We start from the raw sequence: 25190 nt of genomic DNA on the forward strand, positions 1-25190 counted from the left end.
TTAACCCAAGCAGGAATGTGGTATATTTCCTATATTTTTATGTGAGGTGAACTGCTTTTGATTTGAGACTGCTTCAGGAACAAACAACTCATTTTCTTCATCTGGGAGTCAAAGTATTCTTATTATCTGAAAATGGGCATATGAGTATTGCCCCTTTTTGGATATGTCTGCCATTCATTCATTCCAGAAGTCAATCTGAAGTGTTGGTATTTACAACCACATAACTATAAGGCTGGAGCCCCCACCCTTACAGCAACTGCACATACAAGTGGACTTCTAGCCCTTTCCCCACATAGCTCTTACTGGAACTTATGCTCAGAAGGGGGACTCATGAACTTCCAAACCAATGAATCATTTTTAAACTCCTCTCTTTGAAAACTGTACACTCCCGTATCTCAAATCCCTACCTAAGATCAATGGTCTTTCAGTTGGAGACTAATGAAAACTCTTTACTCAGGAAAACAATTAATGACTAAATGTACTGCAAATCAAAATCACTAACTAATCCCCAAATATCAGCTTCTTGTCAATACAGAACTCTGGATCTGTGTACAGAGAACTCCTACGATAAATGTGATAAATTTTGAAGGCGAAAATGTCTTCTATTTTCAAAACAAGCCCAACTAAACTAAAAGCACATGAGTCACCCTTATTTCCTAGACAAGGATAACAAGGACCATTCTCATTTTCTGCACAAGAAGGACGACTAGTGGTCAAAAGGTGTACTAGTCACTTAATTTTACAAGTTGAATTTATAGAATCATACATTTGGAATTAAATTTACAGATCACTTAGTTTATGCTTATCTTTGAGGATAACAAGGCCATGAAAAGCAGAAGTGAATTAATCCCTCAAGACTTCCTGGCTATGTTGTGGCAGATCCTGGTCTCTTTCTAATATGTAACCTCTTAAATCTAATTTTCTTTGTTTGTGAATATGCAGTGTAAAATAATTAGCTCAGATTCCTTTGGTGGAATAAAAGAATTTGGTTCTTTTTGCAAAGACAAGCTATAACCAGTATGTTCAAAAACTTGGAACCATAAAACTTTTCTCTAACGAATTCTTTCTGAAGAATTTCGAAAAATATTCTTAGTTTTTGACTGGCTTTCAATCCTCTGAAAGGGAGTAGGTGTTTTATATTTATTTTGGTAGATGTATGTGCATTGAAACTTCTCCAATGGAGTTATTGTTTAACAAGTAGATGAACCTTAGAATGTTGTTGGAGAGCATAGCTCCCCAACCCTCCATCTGCATACCTAAACATCTCAAGAACCCAATCACCAAAGCCCTGTATTCCTCTGGCCACGACAGAATGTCGACACTCACACCTGATGGTGTGCCTGGAAATAAATGTGCAGCAACAAGTTTATAGCTTTTAAATAAATTTAATTGTTCTTTGGAAACTTGGAACAAGTAGCAGGTAATAAGTATGTTTAGAAGTAATTGTTTTTAATTCAGAGCTTAAACAAAGATCTCTTGAATCATGTAGGCATTTTCTTTTCATCACTCACTCAAAGTATTTCTTAATTTTGACACAAAACAGCCCTGTGTGCAGAAGACTCCCACATAAGAGAGGGAACATCTTCCTAGAGGTGACTAATACATAACTACAAAGAAAAAAAGAGGAGAACTACGAACTATTCTCTTGAAGGTGAACTGATGAAGCTAAATTGGCAACAAAGAAATGTTTGGGAATGAAATAGTTCTGGTATTTCTGACCTCTTGCTCAAATTAAATATGTTTCAAATTTCGTGTTTTCTTGTACACACAGAGGCACAACACTGCTTCCCACAGTAACCATATTCTCTGGTAAGACCAACACAGGCAGTTTTGGGGGAATGAAGTATTTATGATTAACTTTGAAGACTGCAAAATTTCACTAGGTTTAGTTAGGCATTAGGAAAAGGAACCTCTGAGGAAAGAATTGTAAGAGCAAACGTTTACAATAAAAAATACTATAATTCACACAACCTCTGCTATGAAAGTATTTTCTTATACATTCAACTAAAAAGACTCTGATTTGTATAAGTGCTTTCTATTAAATCTGTCTTAAGTACTGACATTGAGGGCAAATGCTCTGCCCTAGATGAAGATGTGCAGGTGGTAGGTAAGTGGTCACAGCATGTACTTACTCATTTATTCAACATTCATAATGCACTTGAAGTGTGCCATGGACCATGCTTGGTGTATAGTCATAAAGAAAGTAAGTCTAGTGAGCAAGTTATATTTTTAAAAGTTCCAGTGTAATGGTGCATATGCTCTGATAATGTACATATACCAATCCGATGGTATGTATACATTAACAAAGTGTTTACTAATAGGAAGATCCAAAAGCTCCAATTTGCCAGCTTTACTTACACCTGTTGTGCCAAAGGAATGATTAATAGTACCCTGGTTAGAAAGAAAAATTATATAGTTCCCCTATTTATTTAGCAACACATGCACGTCAAGAGAGAACTTCTCTGCCCTTAAAGAGTTAAGTATCTAGTAGGAGAGATAGACAAACAGTTGGAACATATGTGATAAGTGTTATATATATTATAGATACATACATTGAGTATCTTTAAGGTTTATTTAAAGCATACCTGGTTCAGACTGAGAGTCAAGAATCCTTTCTTTTTAGAGTCTAAGGGGTATATGACAAGTAGTCTTAAAGGGAAAATAAGAGTTAACTAAGTAAGAAAGAGTGTTCCAAACCAAAGGAGTTGTAGTTGCCAGTAAGAGGAATAAGAGATCATAGCAATTCTCAGAAACTAAAAGCAGTTGGTTTGTCTAAGGCACTGTCAAGGAGGACTAGGAAGGAACTGGAGCTGAAGAGGATGATTGTTGGACCATGAAGGACCTCGTGTGCTGAATCAAGGCCTGAACTGAATTCTGAGGGTTGGAAAGGTATTGACGCATAAAATACAAAATTGCTTTGGCTACAAAGTGGAGCATAAAATAGAGAGGTGAAGATTGCAAGAAGATGTAAACAAAAGTTTCAGGTGGGGCTTACATAAAATAGTCCTAAGTGAGTTTATTTTGGCATAACCCCCCATATATATGTATACATAAGTATTTTTCCTTTTACCCCCTTTATTGTTTTCTGCTTGGAATAAGAATGTTATGACTGGATTCCAATTGTTATGACTGGATTCCAGCAAATGTCTCTTGATCCTGAGAAAGAAAGTGACACAGTAATCAGGGCAAAAGCAATAAATCTGGATTCATCTCTTAATTATAGGCCTACTTACCTCTACATTATCCTATCCCTTCTGTTTCCTTCCCCAGAATTTTCAGCCATTATCCTAAAGTTGGTGTGTATTATCTCATAAATACTTTTATTTTAAATACGTATATAAAAGTAAATGTAACCTTTTATAGTAATTGGAATGTATATTAAGGTGCTATAACAAAGAAACTCCAAAATATAGTGGCTCAAATATCCTGTGACTCAAGAGCCGATTCTGAGGATAGATTAGCAATTCAGGGTAGATAATTCCACTCAGAAGTTAGCTCTGATCTTGGTTCCCTCTTTTGCTGCTGTATCATAGTCTCAGGGAGTTTATAGTTGAAGTTGCCATTCTTGTATTCTAGCCACTGGGAAGAGAAAAGAAAGGTAGGGATGGGTGTGCAGCACTCTTTTACATTTAAGGATGCAACATTAAAGTTGCACACATAATTGTGCTTGAGCAGAATTTAATTCACAGCTATATCTAGCTTTAAGGGAGACTGGAAAATGTCTACAGCATGGCCATGTACTCTCTTGGATCTTGAGTGAGGAGCTGTTTTCTTACCAGAAGAAAGAAGTTTGAGTGTATCCTGGGTGACAATCATATCCTGAGTGATAACTCATAGATTTTTAACATTTTATATATATATATATATATATATATATAATTATATATAATATTTTATATATTTTTAAGTGTATATATACTCTTAGATTTTTTTACATTTATATATGATGATCTTATTATATGTATTCTTATATAATTATTATTACTTTGAGTATTAAATCTTTCACATTTATCCCCATTGTTACATTAAATACATGTTAGGTCATTTTAATAATTATAAAACTCATTACAGGGATGAATCACACTATACCCATTCACCTACTAATGAATATTAAGATATAAAAATTTAACAAATAGCATCCCTCTTCTTGATCAGAGTTGAGCAAATTTAGAATCAGTTTTATCATACAAAAAGATTATCTTTTTTTTTTTTTTAATTTATTTTTTTTTTTATTATAAAATTGTAAACAAATGGGATACATGTTGTTTCTCTGTCTGTACATGGCATAAAGGCATACCATTTGTGTAATCATAAATCTACATAGGGTAATGTTGTTTGATTCATTCTGCCATTTTTTCCCTTCCCCCCCTCCCCTCCCACCCTTCCCCTCCATCTATACAGTCCTTCCTTCCTCCATTCCTGCCCCCCTCCCTAAACCCAACTCCAACCCCAACACTAACCCTTCCCACCCCCCATTATGTGTCATCATCCACTTATTAGCGATATCATTCTTCCTTTGGTTTTTTGAGATTGGCTTATCTCACTTAGCATGATATTCTCCAGTTTCATCCATTTGCCTGCAAATGCCATAATTTTATCGTTCTTTATGGCTGAGTAATATTCCATTGTATATATATACCACATTTTCTTTATCCATTCATCAATTGAAGGACATCTAGGTTGGTTCCACAATCTGGCTATTGTGAACTGAGCAGCTATGAACATTGATGTGGCTGTATCTCTGTAATATGCTGATTTTAAGTCCTTTGGGTATAGGCCAAGGAGTGGGATAGCTGGGTCATATGGTGTTTCCATTCCAAGTTTTCTAAGGAATCTCCACACTGCTTTCCAGAGTGGCTGCACTAATTTGCAGCCCCACCAGCAATGTAAGAGTGTACCTTTCTCCCCACATCCTCGCCAACACCTGTTGTTGGTTGTATTCTTGATAATTGCCATTCTAATTGGGGTGAGATGGAATCTTAGGGTGGTTTTGATTTGCATTTCTCTTATTACTAGAGATGTTGAACATTTTTCCATATGTTTGTTGATTGCTTGTACATCTTCTTCTGTGAAGTGTCTATTCATTTCGTTAGCCCATTTGTCGATTGTATTATTTACATTCTTGGTGTAGAGTTTTTTGAGTTCTTTATAGATTCTGGAGATTAGCGCTCTATCTGAAGTATGATTGGCAAAGATATTCTCCCACTCTGTAGGCTCTTTCTTTGCATTGCTGATAGTTTCCTTTGCTGAGAGAAAGCTTTTTAGTTTGAATCTATCCCAGTTATTAATTCTTGCTTTTATTTCTTGTGCTATGGGAGTCCTGTTGAGGAAGTCTGGTCCTAAGCCGACATGTTGAAGCTCTGGACCTACTTTTTCTTCTATAAGATGCAAGGTCTCTGGTCTGATTCCGAGATCCTTAATCCATTTTGAGTTTAGTTTCGTGCATGGTGAGAGATATGGGTTTAGTTTCATTCTGTTGCATATGGATTTCCAATTCTCCCAGCACCATTTGTTGAAGAGGCTATCTTTTCTCCATTGCATATTGTTGGAACCTTTGTCTAGTATGAGAAAATTGTATTTATTTGGGTTTGTGTCCGTGTCCTCTATTCTGTACCATTGATCCACCTTTCTATTTTGGTACCAATACCATGCCGTTTTTGTTACTATTGCTTTGTAGTAGAGTTGAAGATCTGGTATTGCGATACCCCCTGCTTCACTCTTTCTGCCAAGGATTGCTTTAGCTATTCTGGGTTTTTTATTCTTCCAGATGAATTTCATAATTGCTTGCTCTATTTCTGTAAGGTACATCATTGGGATTTTAATTGGAATTGCATTGAATCTGTATAGCACTTTAGGTAGTATGGCCATTTTGACAATATTAATTCTTCCTATCCAAGAACATGGGAGATCTTTCCATCTTCTAAGGTTTTCTTGAATTTCTTTCTTTAGTGTTCTGTAGTTCTCATTGTAGAGGTCTTTCACCTCTTTTGTGAGATTGATTCCCAAATACTTTATTTTTTTCGAAGCTATTGTGAATGGGGTAGTTTTCCTAATTTCTCTTTCTGAAGATTCATCGCTTATATATAAAAATGCCTTCGATTTATGTGCATTGATCTTATATCCCACTACTTTACTGAATTCACTTATGAGATCTAAAAGTTTTCTGGTGGAATTTCCTGGTTCCTCTAAGTATACCATCATATCATCAGCAAATAGGGATAGTTTGAGTTCTTCTTTTCCTATTCGTATCCCTTTAATTTCTTTGGTCTGTCTAATTGCTCTGGCTAGAGTTTCAAGGACGATATTGAATAGAAGTGGTGAAAGAGGGCATCCCTGCCTTGTTCCAGTTTTTAGAGGGAATGCTTTCAGTTTTTCACCATTTAGAATGATATTAGCAATGGGTTTAGCGTAGATGGCCTTTACAATGTTAAGGAATGTTCCCACTATCCCTATTTTTTCTAGTGTTTTGAGCATAAAGGGGTGCTGTATTTTATCAAATGCTTTTTCTGCATCTATCGAAATAATCATGTGATTCTTGACTTTAAGTCTATTGATATGGTGAATGACATTTATTGATTTTCTGATGTTGAACCAACCTTGCATCCCTGGGATGAAACCCACTTGATCATGGTGCACTATCTTTTTAATATGTTTTTGTATGCGATTTGCTAAAATTTTGTTTAGAATTTTTGCGTCGATGTTCATTAAGGATATTGGTCTGAAATTTTCTTTCCTCGATGTGTCTCTGTCTGGTTTAGGAATCAGGGTAATATTGGCTTCATAGAATGAGTTTGGGAGAGTTCCCTCCTCTTCTATTTTCTGGAATACTTTGAGAAGTATTGGAATGAGTTCTTCTTTAAAAGTTTTGTAGAACTCGGCTGAGAACCCATCTGGTCCTGGACTTTTCTTTGTTGGTAGGCTTTTGATGACTTCTTCTATTTCATTACTTGAAATTGGTCTATTTAAATTGTGTATGTCCTCCTCGTTCAGTTTAGGCAATTCATATGTCTCTAGAAACCTGTTGATGTCTTCGAAATTTTCTATTTTGTTGGAGTATAGGTTTTCAAAATAGCTTCTAATTATGTTTTGTATTTCGGTCGTGTCTGTTGTGATACTTCCTTGTTCATTCCGAATTTTAGTGATTTGGGTTTTCTCTCGTCTTCTCTTTGTTAGTGTGGCTAAAGGTTTATCAATTTTGTTTATTTTTTCGAAGAACCAACTATTTATTTTGTCAATTTTTTGTATTGTTTCTTTCGTTTCAATTTTGTTGATTTCAGCTCTGAGTTTAACTATTTCCTGTCTTCTACTACTTTTGGTGTTGGTCTGTTCTTCTTTTTCTAGGGCTTTGAGCTGTAGTGTTAGGTCATTTATTTTTTGAGTTTTACTTCTTTTATTAAATGCGCTCCATGAAATAAATCTTCCTCTAAGTACCGCTTTCATAGTGTCCCAGAGATTTTGATATGTTGTTTCTTTGTTCTCGTTTACCTCTAAGAATTTTTTAATTTCCTTCCTAATATCTTCTGTTATCCATTCATCATATAGTAGCATATTGTTTAATCTCCAGGTGTTGGAGTAGTTTCTGTTTTTTACTCTTTCATTAATTTGTAACTTCAATCCATTATGATCTGATAGAATACAAGGTAGTGTCTCTATCTTCTTGTATTTGCTGACATTAGCTTTGTGGCATAATATATGGTCTATTTTAGAGAAGGATCCATGTGCTGCTGAGAAGAAAGTGTATTCGCTCTTGGTTGGATGGTATATTCTATAAATGTCTGTTAAGTCTAAATTACTGATTGTGTTATTGAGATCTATGGTTTCTTTGTTCAATTTTTGTTTGGAAGATCTGTCCAGTGGTGAAAGAGGCGTGTTAAAATCACCTAGTATTATTGTGTTATGGTCTATTTGGTTTCTAAAATTGAGAAGGATTTGTTTAACATACATGGATGAGCCACTGTTTGGGGCATAGATGTTTATGATTGTTATATCTTGCTGATTTATGCTTCCCTTAAGCAGTATGAAATGTCCTTCTTTATCCCTTCTAACTAACATTGGCTTGAAGTCCACATTATCTAAAATGAGGATGGATACTCCAGCTTTTTTGCTGAGCCCATGTGCATGGTATGTTTTTCCCCATCCTTTCACCTTTAGTCTATGGGTATCTCTTTCTATGAGGTGAGTCTCTTGCAGGCAACATATTGTTGGATCTTTCTTTTTAATCCAATCTGCCAGTCTATGTCTTTTGATTGATGAATTCAGGCCATTAACATTCAGGGTTATTATTGAGATATGATTTGTATTCCCAGTCATTTGGTTCATATTTAAAATTTTTGACACATCTTGGTTCCTCCTTTATTTGACAGTTACTTTAGGATAATTCCTCCCTTTGCTGATTTGCTTCTTTGTTTTTTATCTCTTCCTCATGAAATATTTTGCTGAGAATGTTCTGTAATGCTGGCTTTCTTTTTGTAAATTCTTTTAGCTTTTGTTTATCGTGGAATGATCTTATTTCATCGTCAAATTTGAAGGTAAGTTTTGCTGGGTATAAGATTCTTGGTTGGCATCCATTTTCTTTCAGAGCTTGAAAAATGTTGTTCCAGGCCCTTCTAGCTTTTAGGGTCTGGATTGAAAAATCTGCTGATATCCGTATTGGCTTCTCCCTGAATGTAATTTGGTTCTTTTCTCTCACAGCCTTTAAAATTCTGTCTTTATTTTGTATGTTAGGTATTTTCATTATAATGTGCCTTGGTGTGGGTCTGTTGTAATTTTGTGTATTTGGAGTCCTATAAGCCTCTTGAACTTGATTTTCCATTTCATTCTTCAGATTTGGGAAATTTTCTGATATTATTTCTTCAAATAGATTGTTCATTCCTTTGGTTTGTTTCTCTAAGCCTTCCTCAATCCCAATAATTCTCAAATTTGGCCTTTTCATGATATCCCATAGTTCTTGGAGATTCTGTTCATGATTTCTCACCATCTTCTCTGTTTGTTCAACTTTGTTTTCGAGGTTAAATATTTTGTCTTCAATATCTGAAGTTCTGTCTTCCAGCTGTTCTATCCTATTGGTTATGCTTTCTATGGAGTTCTTAATTTGGTTTATTGTTTCCTTCATTTCAAGGATTTCTGTTTGGTTTTTTTTCAATATCTCTAACTCTTTATTGAAATGATCTTTTGCTTCCTGAATTTGCTCTGTTAACTGTCGATTGGTGCGATCGTTCAATGCCTGCATTTGCTCTTTCATCTCATCGTTTGCTTCCCTAATCATTTTAATTATGTACATTCTGAACTCCCTTTCTGTCATTTCTTCTGCCATGCTGTCATTGGATTTTATGGATGTAACATCTAGATTTGTTTGGGGCATTTTCTTCCCTTGTTTTCTCATATTGTTCAGGGATCAGTGGGTCATTAAGATATTGCAGATTTCCTCTATCAACTTATAATGTCCCTGAAGATTGCTAGTATATCCCCTCTTATCCTTCAGTAGCCTGAAGTCTTGGAGGAGGTTGATAATGCAGAGCTCCACGAAGAAGCTGCCTCTCTAGGTGTGGTAACCCTCAGGTGGCATATATTCCCTGCTAGTGGGTGGAGGTGCCTCCACTTGTTGACCAATGGTCATCCAATGGGGAAGTAGACTGTGGGCTGAGGCAAGGCCTGTTTGTGCCTATGTCTCTGGCTTTACCGTCCCTGTGGGAAAACCTCCCCCGGCCGGGAAGAGTCACTCGGTGGGGACGTCTCGCTAGTCAGTTGCCCTCCTAGAGGTTCCCCTCAATCTACAACTACCTCCTGGGCTGGGCTGTCTTCTTCTGCAACGATCCCAGGGGCCCGGACCTACGTCCTGGGCCTGGGAGCCTCACCCTTCGCAGGCGAGTCTCCTTAGGCTGCCTCTCCCAGAGAATCTGCCCGCAGCCCTGGAAACTTCGCTCCGCCCCTAGGCGTGTCTCTGTGTGGTTCTTCCAGCAAGAAGCCACCTAGCTCCTGGGACCCTGCTCTGCACCAATCGCCTGGCTATGCAGCCCCTCCCCTGAGCCACCACCTGGAGCCCCGTACAATAGCTCCGAGACACAGAGACCCGCCACACACCTCCTCCTCCGGACAGCCGCCCGGTTTCCGACGCAGTCACTAGGAATCCAAACAACTCACTTTGGGTCTCCTCCTCCCGCCAACCACCCGTAGCCCTAGGCAGTCACTCCAAGTCCAAGTGACCCACCCTGTTCCTCCTCCTCCTCCTTGGGGTAGCCCCCCAGGTGTTCAGGAACGGTGGCTCCGAGACCAGGTGACTCACCACGCTCCTCCTCCAGGCAGGCCACCGGTGTTCAGGAGCGGTTGCTTTTAGTCCAATCAGCTCACCACTCGCCTCCTCCTCTGGCAACCGCCTGTGGTTCTGATGCAGTCACTCTCAGGCTAAGCGTCCCACCGCTCTCCTCCTCCAGGCAGGCCACCAGTGTTCTGGAGCAGCTGCTCCGAGTTCAAACAGCTCGTCACGCAGCTCCTCCTTCGGCAACCGCCCGCAGCTCTGATGCAGTCACTCCCAGGTCAAACAACAAGCCACGCTCCTCCTCCTCCTCCGGGCAACCTCCCGGCACTCAGGAGCGCTCGCTCTGGGTTCAAACAGTTTACCACACAGCTCCTCTTCTGGCAACCACCTGTGGTTCTGATGCAGTCCCTCCCAGACCAAGCGTCCCGCCGCGCTCCTCCTCTTCTTCCGGGCAGTCCCCCGGCGCTCAGGAGCGCCCACTCTGAGTTCAAACAGCTCACCAAGCAGCTCCTCCTCTGGCAACCGCCCGTGGCTCTGATGCAGTCACTCCTAGACCCAAGCGACCCGCCGGGCCTCTCCTCCTCCTCCGGGCAACCCCCCGGTGTTCGGAAGCGGTAACTCTGGGTCCAAACAGCTCGCCACGCAGCTCCTCCCCAGGCAGCCGCCCGGAGCCCCAGCGGCTGCTCGAGTCCAAGCGCTATGCTGAGCCGCCTCCTCTACGATGATCCCAGTTGTCCGTGTTTACCGCTCCAGCGGGGGGAGGGGCGTCTCGCCGAGCAACTCCACTTCACAAATTCCCTGCGTTCCGGGGCTACTGCCCCATCCGGGACGCCTCCCCAACCGGAGAGACTCACCCGGCAGCTTTGAGTTGGTCCCAAGTCTCTCACTATCTCCTCTTTTGAATCTTGCGTCCTGGAGCAGCGTGAAATGCAGCCGCCCTCTAGTCCGCCATCTTGGCCCGCCCAAAAAGATTATCTTTTAAGAAAGGTATTCTGCAAGTACACAACCAGGCAAGGTATCCCAGAGGTCACAGGACAGAAAGGTTCAAAATGCTAAAATTGTAGGGCATATTAAATCAACATAAAATATAAAATGAAAAAGAATACAAGTGCTAATAAGTAATTTCAGCAAAGTAACAGGATACAAAACCCACATATGAAAATCAATAGCTTTCCTATTTATTTTCCAGTAATAAATATAAGAAGGAAATCAGAAAAACAATACTATTTTATTCAGCTTTTTTGCTGCAGTGACCAAAAGTCCCAACAAAAATAAATTTAGAGGAAGAAAATTTATTTGAGGGCTCACAGTTTCAGAGGTCTCAATCCATAGATAACCAGCTCCATTCCTTGGGGCTGAGGTGAGGCAGAACATCATGGCAGAAGTGTGTGGTGGAGGAGAGCATCTGGCATTATGGCACCCAGAAACCAGAGAGAGAGAGGCTAAGATCAGCTCACAAAATATACACTTCAAAGACATGTCCACAGTAACCCACCTCTTCTAGTCACACCCTTCCTACCTTCAGTTACCACTCAGTTAAACCCTATCAGGTGATTAAGTCACTGACTGGGTTAAGACTCTCATTATCCAATCATTTCACCTCTAAACCTTTTTGCATTGTCTCACACATGAGCTTTTGGGGTACACCTCATATCTAGACCATAACAAATTCCATTCACAATAGCCTATAAAAAATACCTAGGAATAAATCTAACCAAGGAGGTGAAAGACCTCTACAAAGAAAGCTATAGAATATTGAAGAAAGAAATTAAAGAAGATATAAGAAATTGGAGAGACCGCTCATGTTCATGGATAGACAGAATTAATCTTGTTAAAGTGGCCATACTGACAAAAGCAACATACAGATTCAATGCAATCCCCATCAAAATAGTAATGATGTTCTCCACAGAACTAGGAAAATCAGTGTTAAAATTCATTTGGAAGAATAAAAGATCAAGAATAATTTTAAACCAGAAAAGCATTGCTGGAGGCATCACAATATTTGACTTCAAATTATACTATGGAAATTTTAGTAACAAAAACTGCATGGTATTAGCATAAAAACATACACATAGACCAATGGTACAGAATACAAGACCCAGAGGCCCACATAGATATAGTCATCTGATCCTTGACAAAAGTGCCAAACACATATATTGGAGAAAAGACAGCCTTTTCAATAAATTATGATGGGAAAACTGGCTATCTATATGTAGAAGAATGAGACTGAATCCTTATCTCTCACCCTGCACAAAAGTCAACTCAAAATATTTCAAAGGTCTAGGAATTACAACAGAAACTATGCAAATCTTAGAAGAAAATGGAGGGTCCACACTTCAAGAAATAGGCACAGGAAATGAGTTTCCCAATAGGATCCCTAAGACTCAAGAAATAATGTCAAGAGCTAATAAGTGGAATGTCATCAAATTAAAAAGCCTCGCAGCAGAGAAAACAATTAAGAATGTGAAGAGATAACCCACAGAATGGAAGAAAATTTTTGTGTAACTACTCTTCTGACAGAGGATTTATAACTAGAATATGTAAAGAACTCAAAAAATTTCACACCAAAAAACAGCCCAATCAATAAATGGGTAAATGAACTAGATAGACACTTCTCAAGAGAAGAAATACAAAAGATCAACAAATATATGCAAATACGTTCAATATCATCATCAATTAGGATAATCCAGATCAAAACTACACTGAGATTTCATGTCACTCCAGTAAGAATGGTAGTCATCCAATCAACAATATAAACAATAAAAAATGCTGGAGAAGATGTGGAGAAAAAGGAACATTTTTTCACTGTTGGTGGGATTGTAAAGTAGTACAACCCCTATGAAAAACAATATGAAGGTTCCTCAAAAAATAGAAATGGAGCCACCATACGATCCAGCTGTACCACTCCTCAGTATTTATCCTAAAGAATTAAAGTCATAATACTACAGTGATACATGCTTTCCCATGTTTATAGCAGCACAGTTCACAACAAAACAGCCTAGGTGTCCACTGATGGATGAATGGACAAAGAAAATGTGGTAGATATACACAGTGGAATTTTACTCAGCCATAAAGAAAAATGAAATCATGTCATTTGTAGAAAAATGGATGGAATTTGAAAACATTATGTCAAGTGAAATAAGCCAAACTCACAAGGTCAAGGGTCAAATTTTTTTTCTCATAAGTTGAAGCTATAGAGGAAAAAAGAAAACTGGGGCATCCTTTGAAAATTAAAATGAGATCAGTAGAGTAGAGGAAGAGGACTAGCAGAAGAAAAGAGGGTAGGGAAAGAGGAAATACTGAGAAATGAAATTGGTCAAACTATATTGTTATACTGTGCATGTACAAATACATAATAACAAATCCCAACATTGTGTGAATCTGTAATGCACCAATAAAAATATGGAAGGAGGCCAAGCATGGTGGCATACACCACCAGTTCAAAGCCAGCCTCAGCAACCTAGTGGGACACTAAGCAACTTAGTGATCCTGTCTCAAAATTTAAAAATAAAAAATGGATAGGAATGTAGCTCAGTAGTTAAGAACCCCTTGGTTTGATCCCCAGTATAGACCCCCTTCAAAAGAAATGGAAAAAAAAATAAAACATAAGAAGCAAGGAAAAATAAATGGGGTAGATTAAGACAGGACAGGATGTAATCAGGAAAGAAGGCCCACATAAGCTCAAGAATGCTGTCTCTCTCTGCTGCATCAGCCTTCCCTACTGGGGATGTGGTTATAAGGACCAAAGTTGAAATTTGAGGCAATGGAGTCCACAGATAGAAGTTGACCAACATACATTCTTGCTCTATTGAAGAGGCCCAGTGGCAATTAAACTCATTAGCAACTATGGATTTTAACTGCATTTTCTGGGTACAGAACTTTTGGGACCAGAATGGTGTCACCAATGGATGGCTTATTTAAGGCCTCATAATTATCAATTGCTACTTCATACTTATCAACAGAATTAGATGTTTACCCTTTCTTCTCTTGTTGCTTAATCATCATCACAGGGAAGCTCATAGTTGAAGCTATCATACTTGCATTCTAGCTACCAAAAAGAGAAAAGAGAGATTGGGGTGAGATGCTGAGGCTTATAACATGCTGAGAAGTTATTCTTGCTATTTGAAAGGCAAGGCTGGGTGATGCTTTTTCAAGGCCTCAAGTGAAATGTCTTACCTTTTTTGAATTCAGTCATATACATGTAGGCAAAGTCACTTTAAGTTGAAGGAAACTGCTATGTGGAAACTGCTATAGTAAAAAATCCCCCCAGCCATAACCTAGCAAATATGCCCTTCCTATCTTACCCACACTTAGAACCTCTTTATTCCATATGCTCTTTTCTTCTCCAAATTATATATTTCTTGCTTGTTTATCAATGTTGGGAGTCAAATGACTCAAAGAATTAGCATCCATCCGGACTAAGTCATTTAAGAAAAGAGAAAGAAGAAAGTCAGATGGAGATTAAAATATCACCTTTTAATTGGTAAAAACTGGAGAATACATCTTGTATCTATGGGCAAATAGTTTTCCCAAAGTGGTACCCTAGAGGCTAAGTCCGAGGCTGTAGTCACCTATTACAGTCCTAGTCATACCAACAGGGCAAGGTTAGCCCAGTCAAACTTCCAGAAAGGAGAAGAGCATTATGTATACTTCTTGCATGATAGCAGACTCCCAGGAAAAAAGAAGAGGAAGGAGCCACACTAGGCAGCTAAATTTCTAATGTCAAACCAATAATTTAATGCACCCTGTGAAGAGGAGAATATGAGAAGTTGCACTGATTAGTATCCCTCTCCTGGAGCAAAGCATCATCACAGGGGTTTTAACTCCACAATAAATAAGATAATGCTTTCCAGTTTTTCCCACTATTAAAAACAATGCTACAATGTAAATTTGTATGCCCACCTCCTTGTGCAAAGTGCAAGAGTATCTTTAGAATATACCTAGGAAGATTTCCTAGGTCATATTATATCCAGTGACATGCTGTTGAATTGTCCTCTGTAGTGTTAAACAATACACATTTCCACCATTAGAATGCAAGCTCCATTAACCTCTATCTTAGGGGGCTGGATATTGTAAAAAAAAATTAATAAATAAACAAACAAGTCATCTTCTGGGTGTGAAATGATATCTCTATGAAAAAATGATTTCAATTTGTATTTCCAGTATCTTCACGAAATTGAACCTCTTTCATGTCTACTTGTCATTCACATTTTCTTTCATGGGACTTGCCCATTCCTATTTTTTTTTTTTTTTTTGGTTCATATTTTCATTATTTGACTTCTTACTGATTTACAGTGGGTTTTCTCCTCTTTTTAAAAAAAAAATTAATACAAATGGAGGTCAGTTACATATACTATAAATATCTCTTTTTTATATTTTCTGGTTTTCTCCCTACACTGAATTTTAAGATATTTTGGAAGTGAGGGGAGAGGAGCAGAAATTAAATACTCCTATTGACTCATTGTCTCTTTTCCTGTGTCTAATCTTCTATTTAATCTGTCAATCAAATTTTAAATATTAGCCAGGAGATAGTATGGATAGAAGAAAAAGAAACTGTGTTAAACACATTGCAACAGCAAACAACTTTATAAACATCACTTAGTAAATTCTTAGACATTCTTCTTAAGTTTTTTAAGTTCTTTGACATTCTTCCTTGGTCATGAGCCTCTGAGTTTGTTCCTTTCTTTAAATTCTTCCCTGTTTAGCCTACTTTAATCTCTAATTCCCCAAGGAATTTCTCTCTTTCCCTAACTCACACTGGTAACTTTAAAAAGGTAACTCTTAAAGTTAACTAAACCCTTAGAAGGTAATTTGATATCCATTCCCATACTTCCAAGCAGCATCTCAAAAGAATCATCCTGCAAAAGGGAGGCTTACATTGTAAGGGAGGTCAACAGTAGGTTGGTCAGGACTTGTTTGACACTGAGGGAATTAAAATCTAAAAAGGGGAAAGCCTCTAGCAATTCGGATGAAGTGGTTACTCTGTTACCAAGAAAAATTATACATATTTTCCCCATAATAATTGTTCTCACTATTGTTCTAGGACAAATTTCTAGATAGGGAATGACTAGTAAAAGTGCATTCATTAAAAAAAAAAAAAAAAAAGTGCATTCATTGAGGGTTTTCACAAGTGTTGAAAAAAAAATGGTCTTCTACTATAACCGACCTATTTTTAATCCCATATGTGGTAACATTGATTTCCACAGTTTTTGATGCACTGGAATGATCTAGATCCTTCACTAGTATCTAGGGATCATAGTACATTAAAGACTATTGTCATCTCTCAGTATCCTCAGGAAACTGGTTCCAGGACTCCAACAGATGTTAAAATACTCAAGATTGTTATATAAAATGGCATAGTATTTACATACAACCTACGTATATCCTCCCATATATTTTAAATGATCTCCAGATTACTTATAAAACCTAATGCAATGCAAATGCTATGTCAACAGTTGTGCTATATTATTTAGGGAAGAATGACAATGGGAAAAAGCTGGGAAAACGTCTATACATTTGGTTAAGGAGGGAAGACTTATTTTGGCTCACGGTTTCAGAGTTTGCAGTCCATGGTTGGTTTGCATACCACTCTGGGCCTGCGGTGGAAAGCACATGGCAGTCCAGGGCTGTTCGCCTCATGTAAACCTGTAAATATGTGTACAGATGTAACTTTTTCTGGTTTTGATTTGTGGCTGATTGAATACACTGACCAGAATACAGAAAGCTGAGTGTATTCACCTTAACAGATAAGAAAACTGAGCAGGAGTTTTCCACATTGGTAGGACATTTAGCATATCTGACCTACAGTCAGAATCTCCCCCTCAGTCTCAATCTCTCTCTCTCTCTCTCTCTCTCTCTCTCTCTCTCTCTCTCTCTCTCTCTATCTCTCTCTCTCTCTCACACACACACACACACACACACACTTTATTATAGCTATCCTACAAATACCCTTGGAGTTAAAAGAAAATACTGCATGAAAAGTACCATGTCAAAGCACCATGTCTACAGTACCAAACAAAAACCATTTATTTGCCAGTTGTTGTGTCTAAGCACTGTATTTGACGCTATAGATAACAAATGAATTAGAAAAAGCAACTACCTTCAAAATGCATCTATTTGGAGAAGAGAAACATAAAAATAACTCTTAAAGTAATATCTCTGGCCCAAACTTTAACCTTTCCAAAACAATTATATACTTCTAGTAGACGAAGGGAGAGAAGAAGAATTACCCTAAATAGTTTCAGCAGAATATTACGTGCATTTCTATTCGAATTCCAAATCTTAAATTTCTTAATTTCCCTAAAGATGTGGTTTGCACTACTAGCAATTTCTCATTCCATTGTAAATCCATTTTACAGTAAATTCAAATTCAAAAAGGAAAGTGGATTTAAAAACATAACATTCAGCCAGGCATAGCAGTGCACGCCTGTAATACCAGCAACTTGGGCGACTGAGGCAGGAAGATCACAAGTTTGAGGCTAACGAGTTGTCTCAAAATAAAATACATAGAGCTGGAGATGTAATTCAATGGCAGAGCTCTTCCCTAGCATGCCAGAGCCCTGTGTTTAATCCTCAGCACCATACACATACACACAAAATGTAACATCTATTTTATAAAAACCCACCACTATGGTATTGTTGATAATGTTCTTAATTTTATTAGGACTTTTTATTAAGAGTGCTCTTAGAGTTGCAAAGACTTGTCACAAACAAGAGAAAATAGACTTGAATTTATTTCACTTTTAGAACTGACCAAAGAGCAGAGCTTGAGATGAGCATCTCTGTAAGTCTCACACACACATATATGCAAAAATTGCCAATATGGATGTGAAAAAAAGGAAAAGGAAGAGATAGCCCAAAAGGATATTAACACAAACAACCGAAGGGTTAAATTGGAAAAAAAAAATAATGTGTATAAATGGCACACATCTTCCCCTATTTGAGCAGTTGAATGCTGTACATTTCCATCACCGTTTGTCCTTTCTTTTATCTGGAACCTCCTAGAAGGCAGGGAAGAATTGCTTTTAGCACCTGGCACCTAAAATCTGGGACCACTGGAGGGATAGAAGTCAGTAGAATATTCCAACTAGAAGTCACTGATATTTTCATTTCAACTCTTGCAGTTGGCGATGACTCTAAAACATGTCCCTCCCTTTCTTATGAGGAAAAGCAACCTTTTCAAACACAATGGAATCTTTCTTTTATGATTCTTAAGTTTGGTGCCTCAGGGACATCCTCAGAAACCACAGTTTTCTTTGCCCCAAACCATAGCTTCAAGTGTGGGACCTTGACCTTTTTAAAGTTAATCCTTTCAACTAGATTGTTTTCTTAAGCTTTTTCTTTCTTCCAAGTGAGAAGGGGAAAAGAAACAAAACTCTTAGATGCATTCAACTATGGTCAATTTAAACTAAACATTCCATAGGACCCCACATTGTAAAAGCTGATGATGGGCTCCTCTGGCTTCTGTATTTTAGCCTCTACTGAGGAATTAGAATCACAGCATCACCTTTATTAGAGTATTAGCCTGTCTATTCTCAGCCACCAACTTCTCACCTAATATGGCCATTTGCTTTGCAAAGCATATACTAGACTTAGCTATGGCTGGATTCCTGCACATCCATCTTTGCTGAAAAAACTAACAATGACCACGTACTTCTTGTGCTTTTTAACATATGAAAGATTCTAGCAAATATTTTGCCATCTACCTGGCACTAAGCCCTAAGATAAACAGCTGAATTCAACCAACATTTGTCAAGTACTAACCTACCACAGCAAATACCTACCATTTTTTCTCGGTGTGTTTTAGAGAACTAAGAAATCAGATAACAAATCAGCTCTAGATCTAACTAGCTATATATTCTGAGCAGGAGAAAGGGAGAGGGGTTAACCAGTACCTGTTTGAATCCAAGGACAGCCTTATTGAGTGTTTAGATGCTCCAAGGTCCCACCAAAGACTTCTCCCTTACCTGGTATGAAATTCACGCCCATAAAGTCCACTCCTCTGGGACAATCAATAAACATGTAGCCTCTGAATTTATCTTTTTACCTTTCTGTCCTTTTCCAATTGGATTATAAGCTGTTTAATAGTCTCATGAAAGGCTTTTATAAATGTTTGCTTAATTAATTAATAGAATGTATTTGAATCAAATGATCTCTAGATGGCCCTGCTAGAAAGGTTACCTACAGACTATGGGAAACTTTAAAGCTCACAGTCTCTTTTTCTTTTGCCCCCTGCAACCTTCCAACTTTTGACATCTAATCGTTTGAGGATCGCAGGGCATCTGTTGTTTTGAATCCACACTGATGAATCCAAAGGGCAAAAAATCCATGGGCAAAAACTATGGCATACACAATGTGTGCCCAGGGTAAAAACTTGCTTCCCTTTCCTTCATCTTCTAGTCTCCAGTCAAAGGTTTCCAGAAGAACCCATCATATTAACAGACCTACTATCTACGTAGTTCACTGTCAAGATTGTATTCATTTTATTAAAACTTAACAATTCAGAAAGGAAGATGTTGTTCATCTAGCCCTACATGGGAGAGATCGGGACAACCAGAGTATTGGTTTTGTTTTTGTTTCATTAATTTTGTTCAGTTTTATAATAAGGGTCTAAATGACAAATGGAACTATATATACTTAATTAATATATATTAATTATATATACTTAAGTTATACTATCTACTGCTTTTATTTTTGACATTTGTGATATGTTCACACATCTATACAGTAAGTAATGACTAAATCAGGATAACCAGCATTCTTCTCTCCTCAAAGTTATTTTTATATACTGGGTACTGTCAAACCCTTCTGTTTAAATTGAAATACATAATAAATTGTAGACTATAGTTACCCTATTGTGCTATAGTATAAATAATTCATTCCTTTAACTGTATCTTGGTATCTGTTATCCAACCATTTTCTATGCCCCATCTCCACCCCATTTCCTAGTCTCTAGTGACCACTATTCTATTCTCTTCTTCTATTAGATCAACTTTTCTAACTTCCACAAATGAGTGAGACCCTAGGGCATTTATCTTTCTGTGCCTGCCTTATTTCACTTAGCATGATGTCCTCCAGTTCCATCCTTGTTACCAAAAAGGACAGTATTTCATTCCTTTTATGGATGAGTAACAGTCCATTGTACACTTATCACCACGTTTCCCTTACCCCTTTATCCATCAAGGGACACCTTAGTCCATTCCATATCTTGACTATTTTTAAAAATGCTGCGTAAACATGAGAATGAAGGTGTTCCTACGTCTAAAGATGATAGGAGAATTGCTGGAGCATTTTGTAGTTCTATCTTTAGTTTCTCATAGTTGCTATGCTAATTTACACTCACACAAACATTGTATGAGAGTTCTGCTCTGTGGAGAGGATTTGACTTGATTGCCTAAGGCCCAACAGCAAGCAAGTGATAGAGTGAAGTTTTGAATCCAAAACATTAACTCCGAAGTTTTAGCTTTTGAGGCCAATACCCTGCCTAAGCTTCAGTTTTAGATGATTTTGAATTTTCCCAGTGAACTCTTCAGAATTTGTATTCCATTATCTCAATTGTTACATTTTAACATCTATTTGGCCTATGAGACCCAGGGAAGTGAATTGATTTGTCTCCAGCCTGTGGGGAACTTACTGTGGCCCCAGGACAGAGCTGAGTTTTAATTCCCATCCCAAATCCCTTTAATCTCTAACATCATCAACCTAGCCTTCTGGGCCCTGATCATTCTGGCATCTATGAATACCACTTACCCCTTCGTTCCTTCCATTCTGGCCACAATAACTAAAGATATCAGATTCTTTCCACTTACACGTGCATGCATTCCTTTTCTGTGCATGTTCTACCCTGATCCTATCTTTCCACCCCACACCTTTGACTCTGGATAGTACTGACTTACCCATTAGGTCCCAGTTCAGATGTCACTTCATAAAAGGAGACTTCTTTACTCCTTTCCCTTCTCCCACAAAGAATTGCCAGATAAAATATAGGAACCCAGTTAAATTTGAATTTCTCATAAATAAGGATTAACCTTTCAGTGTAAATATAGCTCAGATATTACAGGAGACGTACTTACCAAGCTCTTCATTGTCTACCTGAAATTCAATTTTAACTGGCATCCTATATTTTTATTTACTAAGTCTGGCAACTCTCAAAACACTTCCAGACCAGGTATGTTTCTCTTGTTATACCATGGTACCAATAGTACCATGGGGTCTTCCCTTCATAGTATTTGTAAAACTGTAATTAATAAATTTGTAATGATACTTTGTTTACAAATGTCTTCTACTAGTCTAAACTTTAGGCTCCAAGACTGTGTCTATTTTGTTAGATATTATTTTTCCTACACTTAGCTCAGAGTTTCTCACATAATCAATATTTAGTGAATATCTGTTTTATTAAAGAAGAAAGGAAGGAAGGAAGGAAGGAAGGAAGGAAGGAAGGAAGGAAGGAAGGAAGGAAGGAAGGAAGGAAGGAAAATAAGAATTATCTCTCTTTTCTCCACAGAGAGGGAGAGTTCACACTAATGTGTGTAATTTATAATAGTACTAAATTACTACTAGTCATTTTGTCATGGCTGCTCATACATAAAATACCTTCATTCCTCTTCACTCTCATTCCCTTCCCTTCCCTATTTACTTTATCCAGGATCTACTTGCAGCAGTTGATGTGCTTGGAAGTTTTCCTTTCTTTCCTTTTCTCCTGTTTTAATTTTTTTTTCAGTGCTGGGGATCAAACCCAGAGCCTCATGTTTGCCAGTCAAGAACTCTACTACTGAAACACATCCCTAGTCCTATTTATTTATTTTTAAGAGAAAAAAGGGAAGAGCTATGGTATTGGATGACAATGCTACATAAATATTTCCATGTTTCTTCATGGCCAGGGCTTTCTGAACAAAGAGGACTGGCACCTGGTTAAAGTATGACTGAATATCAAGTGTCTTTGTTTCTGCTGCTATAACAAAACAGCATAGACTAGGTAACTTGTGAGCAACAAAAATGTATTTCTCACAGTTCTGGAGGCTAGAAGATCCAAGATCTAGATGCTGAAAGATTGAATGTCTGGTAAGGGTCTGCTTTCGATCAATAGATGGCACTTTCTTACTGTGTCCTCACAGAGGGCAAACGAGCCCTCTGAGGACTCTTTTGTAAATGTACCAATACCATTCATGAACCTAATCTCCTCCCAAGTTCCCTCCCAAGTTAGACTTTCAGCACACGAATTCAGGGGAAACAAACATTCAGGCTGTCGTACCAAACACAAAGATAGAAAAACCTGGAGTTTTCCCTCCCTGGAGGCAATAGTTTACTTTCCATCGTGGCAAAATAGAAACCCTCTCCTTCTCTCCCCAGAATTTCTTTACATTTCAGAGCTAAGTCTTTCTCCCTGTCTCCAAAGGTAAGCTGGGAAGATGTCCCATCAACTCCTGTATAAACTCCAAGTTTCTTTCACATCAGGTTCCCTCTCTTGTGCTGCCAACACTATAGCACAAGCAAGTGACATCAGGCCTCCATCGTGTTGTCCTGGGAGGAACTGACTCTGATGCAAATTTATATCTACATAATGGATACACATCATACACACGCACACATACATGCAAGTGAACACCCCAGACATCAAGGCAGGCTAACTTGGTAGCTTGCAAGTGGGGTAACTTCTCAGACCCTTTGCAGTTCAGACTTGGTATTTGCTGTGTTCTGGGCTAGGAGGAAAAAAGGGTAGGTAGCGTGGATAATTTGGTTAGATTTCCTCTGCAGATACTTTGAGGTCAGCGGTCACACACTAAACTGCCAAAAAGGAACAGGGTGAGACACTGCACACACGCAGTCTTAAAAGTCTGAGGCTCAGATGACATCTTTGTTCTTGAGTAGTAAAGGATGTCATTCTTCATATTTCCATACAGAAGACAGGTCTTAAAACAGGATACTTTTGGCACATCTAAATACAAGCATAAAAAATTCATTTTCACTAAGTTTTGTGGACAGTAGATGTGGACAGGTGTGAGCCAGGTTGGAAGAGGAAGAACTGAAACGGCAAACAAGGTGACCGCAGCTGACTTGTGGGGACATGAGAGAAGTAACTCAGAAATAAGTGAGAACATTTAAGGCAAGCAATCTTTCAATATTTAAAAATATATTGACTGCCATAAAGAAGAATGAAATTACAGCATTTTCAGGTAAATGGAAGAAATTGGAGAATATCATGCTAAGTGAAATAAGCCAATCCCAGAAAACCAAAGGATAAGTGTTTTCCCTGATAAGTGTATGATGATATATAATGGGGGTGGGGTGAGGGTGGGGGTGGGTAAGAGAAGAATGAAGGAGCTTTAGATTACATAGAGGGAAATAAGAGGGGGGAGGACTAGGGGGTATGAAAGATGGTGGAATGAAACAGACATCATTACCCTATGGACATGTACGATTACATGAATGATGTGAGTCTACATCATGTACAACCAGAGAAACAAAAAGTTGTACCCCATGTGTGCAGTGAATCAAAATGTAGTCTATAAAAACAAAAAGAAAAAAAGAAAAAAAAAGTAGATTGAAGCAACATAAATTGGGTTTTAAGAAGAAAAGTAACCCTTTGTAAATAGAGGCTAATGAGAAAGACTTCCATTTGAGTTATTAGCAGAAGTTACATTTCTAGCATTTGCTAGATGCTGCTTCTCACAATCTCTAGATTTAATCTACTAAAGTTGTCTAACTACTGAAAGTGGTTTTCTCTTTATGCCTTAAGCTTTTAGGGAGGTTAGGTCATATTTTGCTCTATCTGTCCTCTAAAGTTTGAAAAACTTAATAAACCCCACTAGACTAGACCTGCAAACCCACTCACTTTACTCACATTCTAATACACCCCCAACACACACACCCAGAACTCATTTATCAGTCATATTTATTCTGTATGATGTCTAATCCTTTGGCTTCCTCATTTTTCTTCCACCCTGCCTTAGGCATAAATGATGACATATTTGCCAAAACAAATACAATTACTATTTCTTTCATATACAATTAAACTAAGCAGCATCATGAGCTATTGGGCTGTGATTTATAGTAGGAAAGAGAATGATTCCAAGAGACTGAAGCAGAAAGAACAACAGCCGCGGGAGGGGGAAATGTAGCAGAAAATGAGCACTAATGTTCCAAATGATACCTGGAGCTGGCCATTCTCTTCTGCCCACCTGCAGACCCTGGGTAGTCACTTAATTCCTTGGTCGTTTCCCTCAGGCCCAGCCCCAACTTGCCCTGAGAAGTGAACTGGCTCCATGGCAACCAGGGAAACAAAGCTCAAAGAAGATTTCGCAAAGTTAAACCCAAGAGAAACTGTGCCAGGCAAATAGCAGATATTTGCGAAAGCATTTCTTTCTGCTCACAGTGGTTTCCTGTGTACATATTGAAGGAACAATGCCCCTTATACCTCCTCCAAATGCCCTTGCTGCGTCCCATTGCAGAAGGGCCTTAGGTATTACAAATCCCCAGCTCCATACTATTCAACATTAATATCTATAGAAATGTGTTCATGCATGTTCCGGGGGGAACAGAAAGGATGATAAAAGAGGCTGAGAACCACTAGTCTTTAGGATTCACAATGCACATTAGCCCACTAAAGTATCTGAAAAGACCTTCAGTGTTTCTCATACTGTGAAATCCAAAGAACTCTTTAATTTGAGATGAACATATTTTCAGAAAATTTACCACAAGACATTATATTAATTTCCTAGGGATTTTTTTTTTTTTTTTTTTTTTTTTTTTTTTTTTTTTTTTTTTTGCAGACTGCATTTTGATGTTTTAACAAATTACCACGAACTGTGGACTTTAAACAACATACTTATTCTTTTGTAGTTCTGGAAGCCAGAAGTTCAAAACCAAGGGAAGAGTGCAAAACTCACTTCCGAAGCAGCAAGGGAGAAGCTGTTCCTTGCCTCCTTTAGTTTCTGAT

The 25190-nt window shown here is 38.1% G+C and overlaps 1 long non-coding RNA gene across 1 annotated transcript in view; it reads right to left on the reverse strand.

The window, feature by feature from the left end:
* The window catches only part of LOC124983430 (uncharacterized), a 49190-nt gene extending 24701 nt beyond the window's left edge, over positions 1–24489 (reverse strand). The window contains exon 1 of the long non-coding RNA XR_007108436.1: positions 24405–24489. This is a non-coding gene — a long non-coding RNA (uncharacterized LOC124983430). The remainder of the gene's footprint in view (positions 1–24404) is intronic.
* Between the last annotated feature and the right edge of the window lie 701 nt (positions 24490–25190).

The sequence above is a fragment of the Sciurus carolinensis genome, chromosome 4 (genome assembly GCF_902686445.1).
Source record: "Sciurus carolinensis chromosome 4, mSciCar1.2, whole genome shotgun sequence".
NCBI lineage: Eukaryota > Metazoa > Chordata > Mammalia > Rodentia > Sciuridae > Sciurus > Sciurus carolinensis.